The sequence below is a fragment of the Drosophila suzukii genome, chromosome 3, assembly GCF_043229965.1.
Source record: "Drosophila suzukii chromosome 3, CBGP_Dsuzu_IsoJpt1.0, whole genome shotgun sequence".
Classification (NCBI taxonomy): Eukaryota; Metazoa; Arthropoda; class Insecta; order Diptera; family Drosophilidae; genus Drosophila; species Drosophila suzukii.
The window spans coordinates 23,360,340-23,373,416 of NC_092082.1; the positions used below are offsets into that span (position 1 = coordinate 23,360,340).

The 13,077-nt window shown below is 41.2% G+C and overlaps 1 protein-coding gene and 1 long non-coding RNA gene across 3 annotated transcripts in view; both read right to left on the reverse strand.

The window, feature by feature from the left end:
- The window catches only part of nkd (naked cuticle), a 44,475-nt gene that overhangs the window by 11,295 nt on the left and 20,103 nt on the right, over window positions 1–13,077 (reverse strand). The window lies entirely within an intron of this gene.
- LOC136116932 (uncharacterized) lies at window positions 5,256–6,181 on the reverse strand. The gene is made up of 2 exons (XR_010654037.2): window positions 5,531–6,181; window positions 5,256–5,464 (listed from the first exon to the last, which is right to left on the reverse strand). It is a non-coding gene; the product is annotated as an uncharacterized lncRNA (long non-coding RNA).

The following is a 13,077-nucleotide window of genomic DNA, read 5'->3' on the forward strand; positions in this document are numbered from 1 at the left end:
TGGGCCTAAATCGATCCCACGACTGAGTTTCACTGAAGCGACGTCAATTTGGCTTTAAGACCAATAAAACTCCGCACGCATTACTCATCCGCCACGTGGGCTGCATGCAATTTGGTTGTTTTTCTTTTGATAGATAAGCCGCAGGCCGTGACGTTCCATTTATCATAGAAAATTCATGAGGCTGGGCCCTCCATTTCGACACTGTGACCTCACCTCCCAGGTAAATCGGAGCCCTTGGGCCAGGCCTCAGACTCTCGAAAGTATCTATCTATTGCGGTCGTCCGGGGAATTGAAGTGGTCCGTGCGGCCGGAGCTAATCATTTTCATTCCGACTGCCCTACGCACGCATTACGCAAATGCACAAATTCAATTCATTGTGCCCGCAGGCTTAGGGCTAGGTTCGGAGCCTCGAGGTGGGGTTTCTTGGGTTTCCAGGTTTTCAGGGCGGGGCCCTTGGCATCTCAAAGTCGGCTGAAGTTGACGGGTGGAGCTTTCACTGGTCCATAATGGGCTTCGGTATGGGTCTTGTTTACCTTTCAGATTTAAGCTCTTGTTAGAAATGTTACTGTTCAAGTTATTTGTAGACTCAATTTACAGAAATTGTTAGCAATCTTAAAATTATACAGCAAAACAACACATACAGGAATAAGATCACTTAAAAATATATTTTTTAAAATCGATTAATATAAAAATTTAATAAATATTTCATTGAAATTTAATGATAAATATCCGAAAGCTTTTAAAATAATATTTCAAATTTTTGAAATATGTTTTTATGAGTACAGGATTTTTGCAGAACCCCAGAGTCTGTGATATTTCTTGTCTAATACTTGAAAGCTTTAAAGATTATTTCCTCAATATTTGATTGTTCTTTCCCTGCGATTCTCCGAAATAATCCAAATATCATTTTCTCATAATACATCACTCGCCAATTCCCTTTTGTAGGTCATCGGCGAGTCACGTAAGCCGTTGGCCCCGGGCATTCGCCATTCAATTTGCGCCTATATCTGCTTGGAGTGGCTTAGGCCAAAGTTAATTTGCAGGCGGCGTGTTTCATATCAGACGCCAAAATGCTTTCTTGATGACTCAACAGCAACAACAAGTTGATTCCCATTGTGTCGGCCACTTGAGAGCAAAACATGTTCTTTTGGTTTATCTTGGCGCCACGATCGTCGGCAAAGGCCGCGGTATTTGCTTAAAAAAAGACGTTGAAAACTGAGAGAAACACAAAGGCGATAATTAAACGCAAAACAAAGCGGCCGAGAACAGAAAAATCGGAAAGCCAGAGATCCCAGGCCCATCAAGCTGCCGACCTTTAATTAGAAAAGGTGTACAAGCCAAGTAACGAAAAATAAACACACAATCTCCGATATAATTCAACTAAGATAGGGCACATTTGAGTGTAGGAAGTTGGAGAATGGACCGATTGTTAGTAAAGAATTAAACAAAAAAGTGTTTTCTTATATTTTAAATTTTTAGCCTGATCTTTAAGCTGGTTTTCACTAATTTCTCTGTGAAAAACCGCGTTATAAACTTCAAGAGCCGCTTGGCAACACCATTTATTAGACGGACGATGTGCCAACTTGGCCAGGCCGAAAGTATTCGTAAAGTAAAAGATATAAACCAAAGATAAAACTTCATAATTGCGTCTGTGTGGCCGAGCAGAAAACTGAGGGAAAAGGCAGCCGAATAAACTGAAAAACAAACTGGCTGCTCCGAGTAGTTGTGGCCAGATATCTCGTATCTGGCATGTAAGTGTTAATGAAGTTAAGTGTTTTTGACGCGGACGACCGGCAATAACCAAAGCAACAAACAATTAATGAGAAGTCGCATACCATCAAGTCAGACTAGTGGCGAGAAAACAAAAAATGTTCAGCCCTCTGAGATAAAGATCAACAAATGCCAAAAAAATAAGAGAGATACCCAGAAACCAGGGAAAAATGCGGGCATCCAAAGATAGAAAAAACATCCAGTGGAGCAGTCTAGAAAAATGTTTGAATTAAGCTAACACGTGCCCAAAAGTGGCTAACTTGAATTGTATTTAATTAGCGGAAGTACTACAAAAGGTTTTATCACATTTATAATTTTATAATTTCTAGGCTTTGTAGTCATAAGCAATTTAAGAAAATATCAAAAACGATATTCCGAAATGGTAGAATAATAATAGTTTCAATTGTTAAGATAATAAGACATTTACAAACATATTAAAATAATTCTGTTATTTATACTAGCTAATTTCACGTAATTTTGTAGTATCATTGATTTTAGATAAAAACATTTTTAAATTGTTCTTTGAATATATAAGAAAGATTCGTTCAAATATAAATACCCGTTTTATTTTGGTTTTTGTGCCCCGCTCTTAATCATCCGCCTGATCAAAATTCGATCACTGGATCAGACCAACTCAAGTGCTTTCCCATTTGTGTTTCATACTCGACGTCTATTTTTTATAATATTTTTTTGACACTCCACAATTTACAACCACAATTTGGCATGGCACTTATCGAGTCGGGGCAATAAGACCGGCAAAAATCAAACGGGTCCTAAAATTATTCCCTATCAGCGAAAGAAATCTGCCTCAATTTTTGTTACCTACTTTTATGTTGCTTTTGTGTTGCGCTGCGTTGCTTGGTTATTTTTTATTTTACCGGCACCATTCACGGGGCGAAATCTTATCGGGGGGAATGCTTGCTAAATACCAGTAGCAATTATTTCGAGGGGACGCAGGGAGTGGGTCTGAGTTCCGGGGAAAGAAGGGGCGGCTGGGGAACCGGGTCTGGTAACGTTTAATTAAACGCCGATAATCGGTGCGCCTACCCAAACAGTTACACGACGGGAACGGAGACGGACTCCCCGGACTTATCGGCGTCTGAAGTTCACGGCGAAATGGTGACGGGCCGGGAAACCCAAACCTTTCGAGCTGCCCCGAGTGAAGGGCTATTTGCGGATGGATAATGCAGTTTTTGTTTCGCCGCTCGGTCGGCGTTTTTATAACTTTTCTTTAATGTCACAAATCAAGTGAGGCAAATGCCGACATCGGCGACGTCAGAAGACATCGGCCAGATCGAGCGTGCCTTTGTCCGATACACATGGCCGTACGAAAGGCCCTAGCTCGGCGGCCCTCTGAGCCCCTCTTGGCCCTCTCGGCCCCTTCTGGACCCCCTTAACCCCTGTTCCCACCCCCCTCGGCTTTTAGCTGAGCCCCGGCTCAGCGCGTGTCGGCCTGTTGGAGGCCTTCATCTCCGCCGCTCGCAACGTGTTCGGAAAACGGGTTTGCGGGCATTTGTATCTGCTGGATTTTGTATCTCTATAAGCCAGAGATGGGCATACCAAATTACACATGAAGTTGGCAATGTTTCAACTTGAATACTCTTTTGAAGGGGATCGATATGATTTTGGGAACCTAATTTCTTATAACGGATGGTTTTTGTTAATCTAAAGATTATAAAAAATCAATTTTTATAAAAATCAATCAATTAATCAAATTATAAGTATCTTTTAAAGCCTGGGTGTGTTGTTTTTATATAATTGGTAGTATATTGTCAACTTTACCATTTGGTAAACTTTCTTGAACTTAACATTAGACTTATTAGATGTATCTCCGCAGAAAGATTGTTAGTGAGGTAGGATGGGCACTAAAACAAATTATTTTTTTAAATAACAGGTCATTTAACCTTCTGAAGACCTACGTTTTTACTCCTAACTTAAAATTTGTTTTAGTTTAAGTTTAGTACCAATAAACCCAGGCATAGGGCATGAACCAATCGTTATATCTTGGCCATATTTGTAATTTATGAACGTGTGTGCTAACTTGGCTTTATCTCCCCTCTCTCTCCCTCTTCCGATGTATGTCTTTCTCCCTCTAGGTCTCCTGCTGCGGTTTACTTAAGTTTTTCGCCCAAGTTTGCTGCGGCTACACACAAACGGAAATTAATTACAAACAGCGGGCTTAAACTCGCCGCAGCAACAACAAAAGCGGGGGGGAAAATAAAAACAATAATGAATGAGCGGCATAATAAACGAAGGCTGTTGTTTTTGTTGCCCATGGGCAGATGCTGAACTGTTGTTGCTTTTGGCCATTAACTCAAAGGCGTTAATTTCCGACATAAGCAAATTACTCGCTGCCTTCGAACCACTGTGTCTACTTTTTGCTGGCGCCAATTTTCTGGAATTTTATCAACATTTTTCGAATGTCGCCGGCAAAAAGTTTCCCATTCCCATTCCCATGGCAGTTAGTTATGCGTATTCATTCTAGATGTTGCTTATTCCGCGACTCTGTTTGTCAATCAAATGTCAATCAAACAATGCTCCAGTTTTCACGCTGTCACCCTGTCCCAGCCGTTGTTGTTGCCCCGTAATTTGATTGCTAAAGCGTAGAAGCTGCAGCGAATTGTGTAAATATGCATGTACTTTGTATCGGAACAAGGCTGGCGACACTCGGTGCTCGTAGTGCTCGGAACTTTTAGACGGGTGATAAGATAGGGTAAGTGTCGTATTCGGAAGGCCTCCCGCAAGATGCTGCGAGGGTGGGATCGAAAGTATTAGGGCAATCAGAAAGGGGTGAGTCTGAACATATAAAATCCATGAAAGAATTAAGCAATTGTCTATCCGAAAGGCAACCCATTTAAATACATCAGCATGAGTAATAAAGGGATAACCACCGATTAAATAAAAGTAGTAAAGATATGTTGCGGTTTCAATAGTTTAAAATATGATAATATAAATAACATATGTTGGAAGTTAGTGTGACTCATCCCTTCTAATATATTTTACCTTATATTCAAATTAAATCATGTAATATAAGACGTTTTGCATTGTATATTTTGAATTCAGTGTGCATTATACCAAGCATTTGGTAAAATGGAACTACATATTGTTATGGGTGCATTTTTGATAAATAGGGATTATATCCCAGGAACATTAAATGGTTTTAATTCTAGTTCCGCAAAAAATTATCTTATTTTAAGAGGTATTCCAAAATGTTCTTAATTAATAGAATGCGTCAAATGCCCCTGCTAGATTTACCAATAATAAACTTCGCTCATCAAGTTCCGCAGTGTCGGATGTCGAAATTCCTCTAGTCCAACTTGAACATTCTTCAAACTCAAGACTTCAACGTTTTTGCCCCAAACTCAAGACCCAAAGCTGTCGCTCACGGTTTCCGTAGCCCCCACTTCTGCCCAAACTGGCACCGAAAAACCCTCGAATATCACATATCGCATATGCCTAGGCATTTACGTAAATTATTGTGCCGCTTTTTGTTTTGTTTTTAGTGTCGTACTGGGTTGTTTTTGGTGTTGACTTTGTGTAGCTGTTGACTCTTGGCCCTTTTTATGGTCATGTAAAAATTGCGCGACACACGACAGCCAGACGGAGATGGACAGACAGCCAGCTGAGTGAGACCGAGACAACATCTCAAGTTTTATGCGCTTTATTATTACAAGGCGGCTTCTTTTACGACCACCTGCAATGCCAAATGCGAGATAAGAGATAAAATTTGTATAAATAATTTACCAAGAAATTTACGCACAATGCGCCTCGCTGGAGAGACAATAAAATTGTACAAATTACGAACTTGAGGCGTGTTTCGGCCGAAACTCTCGTTTTCTGCCACTGACATATGCACTCGAACAGAAACTCGACAAAATACTTGAAAAGTGATTATTATATACTCTTCCATTGTGTTCCCTTCGCCATGATTCACACTCGAACTCGCACGAGAAGGCACTTCAAAAGCCTTCGTAGTGTTATAATAATAAAATATATACACAGAACTGAATTATTATGCTTCTTTCAACTTTTGCGCCTAATTCACACTTTGTCCTCCTCTCCGACATCGTTCTGGTTGTGTGAAAATTTTATGTATTGCCTTTAGCAGCATCATCAAAAAACACAACGCATGGGGGAAAATGGGGAAGATTTCCCCCATCTTCCAGAAGAAGACATCAATATGAAATTTTTGTCACGTTTTCTAATGTGCCAATGGTCGGGGGAGGGGTATTTGTGGGTTCTGGGGAGGCCACCATGCGTAGCCGCGGGCAGTGGCGTGGCTCAGAGGGGGGCTTGGAATATTTTTGGTGTTCCCCCAAGCAACACATACGATCTGTAATTTCGGTGTGAAAATTGAAAATGGTTTTGACATTATTTGTCAGAGGAAGGAGGAATATATTTGTATGCCTAAGGTCCTTTGGGAAATTTCAATTTAAATAATGAAATACCTTATAAAACGGAGATAAAATGAAAAGAAGGGCCAACCTTAAATGAGAAACATAAGAAACTTAAGAGTCAAAAAAATAGTTATAAATATTATCTATTAAATTGTATAATTGAAACATTATAAACTAGATTATTAGATTACACAAACAGAGTTGAATATGCCTTAAAATAAATACTTTTGCTTGAGTAACTTATAAAAACTTACGTACATATTGTTCAATTAGCAAGATAATATGACCAATTAAAAGGCACGTAAACGGGATTCCGTAATTGATGTGATAGTAAAGTAAATAATTACTTTAAATGATCAGTTTAATAGGACTAAAATTGTTTATTTATAACGATTCATGATACATAAATTCAAAAATTATTTTTCTCTTCTCCATTATTTGCTCTTGCCACACTTCACTTCCACTTCATCTGCCAAACATTATTCATCGCCACGTAGAATATTATTTTCTATCATATTTCAATAAGAACATCAATCATCACCCCCTCCGGTCGCCGCCCCTGGCGGGCTCTCTATCATTTGCAGCCATCAATGTTTTTATGTTATGTTATGCCATGTGCTATTACTTTAGCATTGGCGAACACCCTACATAGCATACAGGGCAACCCCCTTTATATCTGGCACCTCCGACAAGCCATTAAACGGACCCACACACTGATAGACGCCAGATACATCTCACAGATACGAATTCAGATACATTCTCATCCCAATCTCACAGAGCCACGCATGACTATAAAGTATATTTTAGCATGTCAAGCGTTGCGCATCCGCTTTGATGTTTATTTGACAGTTTTTATAGCGGCTTTTATCTGCCAACTACTTGGCCAAGTCCCCACCCCCTGCCCCTTCCCCTACCGCCTCCTTTTATCTAACTTCAAGTTAGCTGGCTAAAAACAACAATTCGCCCGCTGCTTCTGTTTTGTTTTTACTTTTTTGCCAAGAGGAATGCTTTGAAGATTTATATTTTGTTTTTGTTTGCCTTCGTTGTTGTCTCGGCTTTGACTTTGAGAGCCCAGAATGCGTCACGCGCATAAATTGTTAATTCATTTTCGGCTTCTTGGAGAGCAGCGGATGAAACAAAAACAGAAAAGACCCGCCAGGAACAACAGCCAACAGCTCGATTGCCCACGCAGCCGGCCAACTCATTCAGTAATTTCTTGGCTGTATCTTCTGGCGGAAAAATGCACCTCAAGTGCATGCGGCCTAGATATTTCAACGCACACGCTCTCTGCGTATCTCTCGGATTCTCTTTTTCGGTTTGTGTTTTGTATACTTCTCGGTTCAATCACATCTGTTTTTCTGGTCTTCTGAAGATATGTAGTAATTTGGAATTATTCTAGAGAAATAATGTGGTTTTATTCAGGACAACTACATTTTTTTAATGGAATAAAGTAGTTGTTTCATACATTTAACTTTAAGGTTAACCTTTAATCAAGTGTGTACATTTTTCAGCTTTTATTTATAAATGAAGACATAAAATAAAGATTTTATTAGAACTATTCAGGCACCCCTTTGCATCTTTTATTGACTTCCAACTTAATTTGAAACCCTAGTGGAATTCCTAGACTCTCAAAAATAGTTCCCCCGCTTTTCGTTTGACTTTGGTGAAGTATTTCACATAATTTCATGCTGTTTATGGTGTTTTTATAGCTGCTGCGCCAAGAACGAAGTCGTCGCCTTGGCATGGGCGACAAATTCAGTGTTTCTGGCCCGCCCCCGCCTTTGATTGTGAGCTTCTGCCACTTTGGTGGGCCAACTGTGGGCGGCCCCTCCGCCACAATTTGTTTGCACAATTACCTCAAACACAAACAGACAGACACACAGCCAAAATGCGAGCAATTTTTGTGCAAACGGCGGCAAATTAAGTTTCTGCACATAAAGTCGAGAATGGATATTGGATTCGCCCGCAGCCCTTTCCCTCGCAGGGAAAAAAGAACGAGACTGGCGACCATTTGGCTAAATATTTAATGAAAATATGCGCATTTCCCAGGCACACGACTTTGGCTTTGTCTTTCGATTGCAATTACATTACGCCGGCCAGGCGCACAATAACAGGAATTGCGTATACGCCACGGTGTGCCAAGGATGTTTGCCCAGTCCAACGTTTGTGGATTATTCATGTACTGGCCAGGACGATTTCATTATTTTAAAATCAACAAGGATTTGCATAAGCTGATTGCATCCAGTCGTTTTCCCAGTCCCATATATTATTAATATTCTTTAAGCAAACAAGAAACTTTTATTAAATCAAGTTTTTTTTGGGGCTTCTGTGAATGCGAAACTTTTGGTCATAAAATAGTTTTATTGCCCTGGCTCTGGGAATTGTCGCCATTCTTCGTAAGCCACTTGCCACTATAATTAACTATTTTTCGTCAGTGCCACAAACAATCTTGAGCCGGAGGGCTTAAGTGGGATCCTTGGGTCTGAGAAGTTCAGACGTGTGCGACGTTCGCGAGAGTTAATGTGAAGTTTCGTTGAGTGTCCTGAACTATGTGACAAAGTTGAAAGGGAGCAGGGGTGGTGGTGGGAAGTACGAGAAAGGGGTTTCAGGATCAAGTAAACAAGCTCTGCACTCTAATTTTCAATTGCCTCATACCCTATAACAATACAAAGTATGATTTATCGTAAAATCAAAATACATGTCCTATAAATCCTTTTAAAATATAAAGAATAAATGTGAGGTAGGACTTTCCTTGATGTCTGAGCACATAACATGATTAAGTTCTAATATCCTTAGCGACTTTTGCCATTTTTCCCGCCAAGATGCTGACCTGCTTGTAGGTTATCCCATCCCCTTGGCCCACGCCCCTGGCTCCCTCTTTTCCCACCATGATTTGCCTCCCTCTCGCCTCTTCGGACCCAGTTGACTTGACTCGACTTGGCCTGGTCTGTGTGGGCCTGAATTTTGCTGCCTTTTGCCTGTCGTTTGTTTACTTTTCATATGACAAAGTCAACCGACATCGTTGTCGGCAACTTCTTGGCAACTTTTTGTTTCTTCTGTAGCCTTTTTTTCGAGTTTCAAACAACAAATACTCCGCACGCAGCACGTTCTCCAGTCGAGTTTGTCGGTTGTCGCTGCACGTAGCATATTTAAAAAATAAAAAAGCGACGGAGGGAAGGAACAAAAAGCCTCCAGATTTACGTACTTGGAACTTGGCAGCCGCACATGCGAGACTGAGATTCGACTGTGGAAAAGGGGGAATTCAGGGATCGGGGATCGCAGTCAGAATCATATGTGGGCTCTGACAAGGGGCTACCGTTTGGCCGCTGGAGGTTTTCTTTTTGTTAGCTTTTTTCCACTTCTCCTCTTTTTGCGGCTTGTCGGCAAAAAAGAACCAGTAGCCAAGAGGCAGCCCAAAACTTGCAGCCAGGCTCCGTGCCACGTTGCACTCGAGTGAATGCCAAAAAGTTGAGGCTTGTTACTCGTTATACCCTGGCACTTGAGGGGTCTATCAATTATGGAGTGGAAACAAGTTCCACGGAGATGATGCTCTTGGTTGACAACTTACGGGAATTTGTAGCTTTAAGATTCCTTGGAATTCCTTGGAATAATTGTTATAAAACACTTTTAAAAATATAAGTTAAGTAATTTGAACTATAATCATTTGTAGGTGAACAACTCTCTTATGATTATTGTATTATATCAATATATATTATATTATATTATCTTACAAAACCCATAGAGCATCTAGGCTTCGTCTAATAGCCTCGGCTTATTTAATTCTGTTATTCTTTTATGGAGCACTGCAGTTTGTTGTTGTCGCTGACCCTCCCCGCTTGAGGCCAAAATTAAACTGGCTTTTGGCCTGGCCGGCAAATATTTGTGGTTTGGCTTTGGGCCCCCAGCTCAAACTCAAACTCGAACGGAAACCCTGCTCCCCGTGCAGCATTCTCGGCTACAATTTGATTGCATTTTAACAAGGGGTTCGGTCGGGCCAATTTCTTCATCGTCTTTGGCTGCGGAGCTGGAAAAACAATAAGCAGCATTTGAAAATTCAATTGTTATTGCTGGCTTTTCTTTCATCTCCATGGTCTGACCAGTCCTTTTCCGCTCCTTTCCGTTCCGTTCCTCTTTCATCTGCCCCGGCACACACAGGGTCCAAATTGTTTTCCATTATTTTCCTGACTCAGCAGTGGAAGAAGGGCCCAGAAGAAAGGAGAGGCTCTTCATCAGCTTTTGATTGCTGTCCAGCTGGCTCTTGAATTTTTTCTGATTTGTCATTATATTTATGAGTTACAACTGCTGTCGCCGGCCATCCCAGAGCACTGGCCACAACATGATTTCCGTTTTAGGAGTTCCCCAGACTCTGCGGGCCGGCAATTAAGCGGACGGAGAACGACGGCCACAACATCTTGGGCGGAAGTCATTTGGCTCCTCACCGTTCTCAAGTGGGGTTCTGTAATTGATTTTCTTGTTCCACTCGCCGAGAAACCATTTAATTGCCCTCGTACACAGGCCGCAAAAACGCGCCAAAGTTCTATGCAAATACTCATTTCCTAGGCCCATGTCCATTTCCACGTCCATGCCTTATTGGCATATAGCTTGACCTACTTTCTGGGCGTGTCCCGGGTCATTACAAAAAGTGAAGTAGGAAAAAAGGGGGAAAACTTTAGCCAAGTCCATTCTGGGTTAGGTGGAGCGGAAGCCGAGTCCGTGGTGATTGCGAATTGTTTCCCCAAGACTTTGCTTTAAAAGATACTTCACTGACCCAAGGCCTTTTGAGGATGCTCGCCAGCAGCTGTTGCAGTTTTCAAATATCTCACATACTTGATGTTACACTTGGGCCTGTTTCAAAAGAGGTTGATGATGGAGCCCACTCTTTGGAACTGTTTGGCCAAGGTTTCCGGGTCGGAGGAGACTTTATGAAGGTTTCGTTGGCTAAGTTTTGAGCAGTTAGTTACGAATTTATTAAAGATTTCTGATTCTTTTCCTTTAAAAAATACCCAATAATGCAAGCACTATAATAACCTAATGAAAGAAAATACGTTGTCCAATATAATACCAACTAAAACTCATTTTAATTATAGCATTCGCAATTATTTTCTCTAATTTGGAAATTACCAGCAATACTTCTTCACTTGGGAATCAGGAACCTTAAACATTTTATCCTTTAAACTTGTCTCATGACTAAACTTCTGTACTACCAAAGTTAGTTTTCCCCATTTTAAACGTCTGCTTGCTTATCCACTTTTCCCCTACATCTCCAAAATCACAAAACGTGACAAAAACTCAACCAAATTTGCACTCACTAAACAGAGTACTTAAACATTCTGACCCAGGGCTAATCATATCTACCCCCGGCCAAAGTCAAACTTAAAGCTCCGACTTTAAGCCTGATTGAAAATTGGGGGAACATTGGGCCAAAAAATAGGGGAATGCGGTTGCCCAGATCCTAGTGATAAAGTACTGGCAAGAGAGAAAAAAAACGGAGGGAACCGAAAAAAGGAAAACTTTTTTAAATACACTTAAGCCAGGATGGTTGGCCAGGTTTTGGAGTGCGGAGTGTCCTGGTCAAATCGGCCACGACTTTCAGTCAAAAGTCCGAAGCTGCTTTGAACTTTTCCCGCCCACATCCCCACATCCCTCCCACTTCCTCTCGCTTTGGCAACAAAGTTAACTTGATTGAACTTTGTTTGGCTTTGCCCTTAGCTGCTTTCCTTGTTTCCCCTACATTTTTTATGTTGCCCACCAATGTTTTTCTTGTTCCTCGCATTTTCTTCTCTCTTGTTGTATGTTGTTTGCGCTTTATAAAACTAAATGGAAAATAAATTTTGTTTGCACTTTGTATGGCGAAAAAATAGAGGAAGACTGTGAAAAGAAAGGAAATGGCAACTTGAGAGTGTGAAGGAAAAAGTTTTTCAAATGCCTTGGGGCGTCTATCCCACGGGGGTGGCGCATCGGTGGTGTTTCCGATGGACTGATGGCCTGACGGACTGGGCGGAGTGTGTGGAAATCCCTGGCTTAATTGTGGCGCATTTCCTGGAACCCTTTTCATTATTTGATGCATTGTATCATCAGCAGACAATAAACTGTGAAATTCGAAAAGAAACTCCCGAAGGCGGGTAACTCCGAGCGGTCGAAGGAAAGGAACTGCGGCATGCACTGGGAGAGTACTAAGGGGTAGTTTCAGCAATGTTGGAAAAAAGAAAAGATATCTGAAGACGTCGTAAAAATGTGAAACCATGTTAGGGATGTTTTAATTAAATTGAAGAATATTTAAATATTAATAGTAATTGAATTTGAAAGTAAAAAGTAACTAATATTTTTATGATCTGTAATTTCCTCTCTCTGTAACTTTTCCTATCGGGGTACTCCATTCGTATACTTCGCCAAGTGCTACCATTCCCGGTTTTTGGGGTTGCTTCCGCTGCAGCAAACGGCCGCCTGCAATCCGGCGATAGCAATCCCCTGCTCTCTTCATATTTCCTGGCTGTCTGGGCTGCCTTCGAGCTCTTCTAATTTGGGGGCGTTTAAGCCGGTTTTATTTCACTGGAGTGGTAAAGTTGAGACTGGGCGTGGGGTCTAAGGGTTGCTTTAAACCAACGTACATACGTGACTTGGTTTCGGGCTTCTTTTCGGGGGCTGTCAAAAGTCACCCTCGGTGATTTTTTCGCTTGGCGGGAACTGAAACTAAATAGCCAAAACTGCTGACTGCCTATCGATTTTGGTCACTTATCGCTCTAATGCGATTATAATGCTTAAATATTCCCAAGCTAAGTTCTCTCCAGCTGAGATTCCCCCGTTTGTCAAAGCGTGAAAAGTACAACACACCCCAAAGCCAGAAAAAAAGAATATTGACAGCTTACGAGGCCTTAAGGGTTGCCTTCTTTGATTTGAAGTTGGTTCGGTA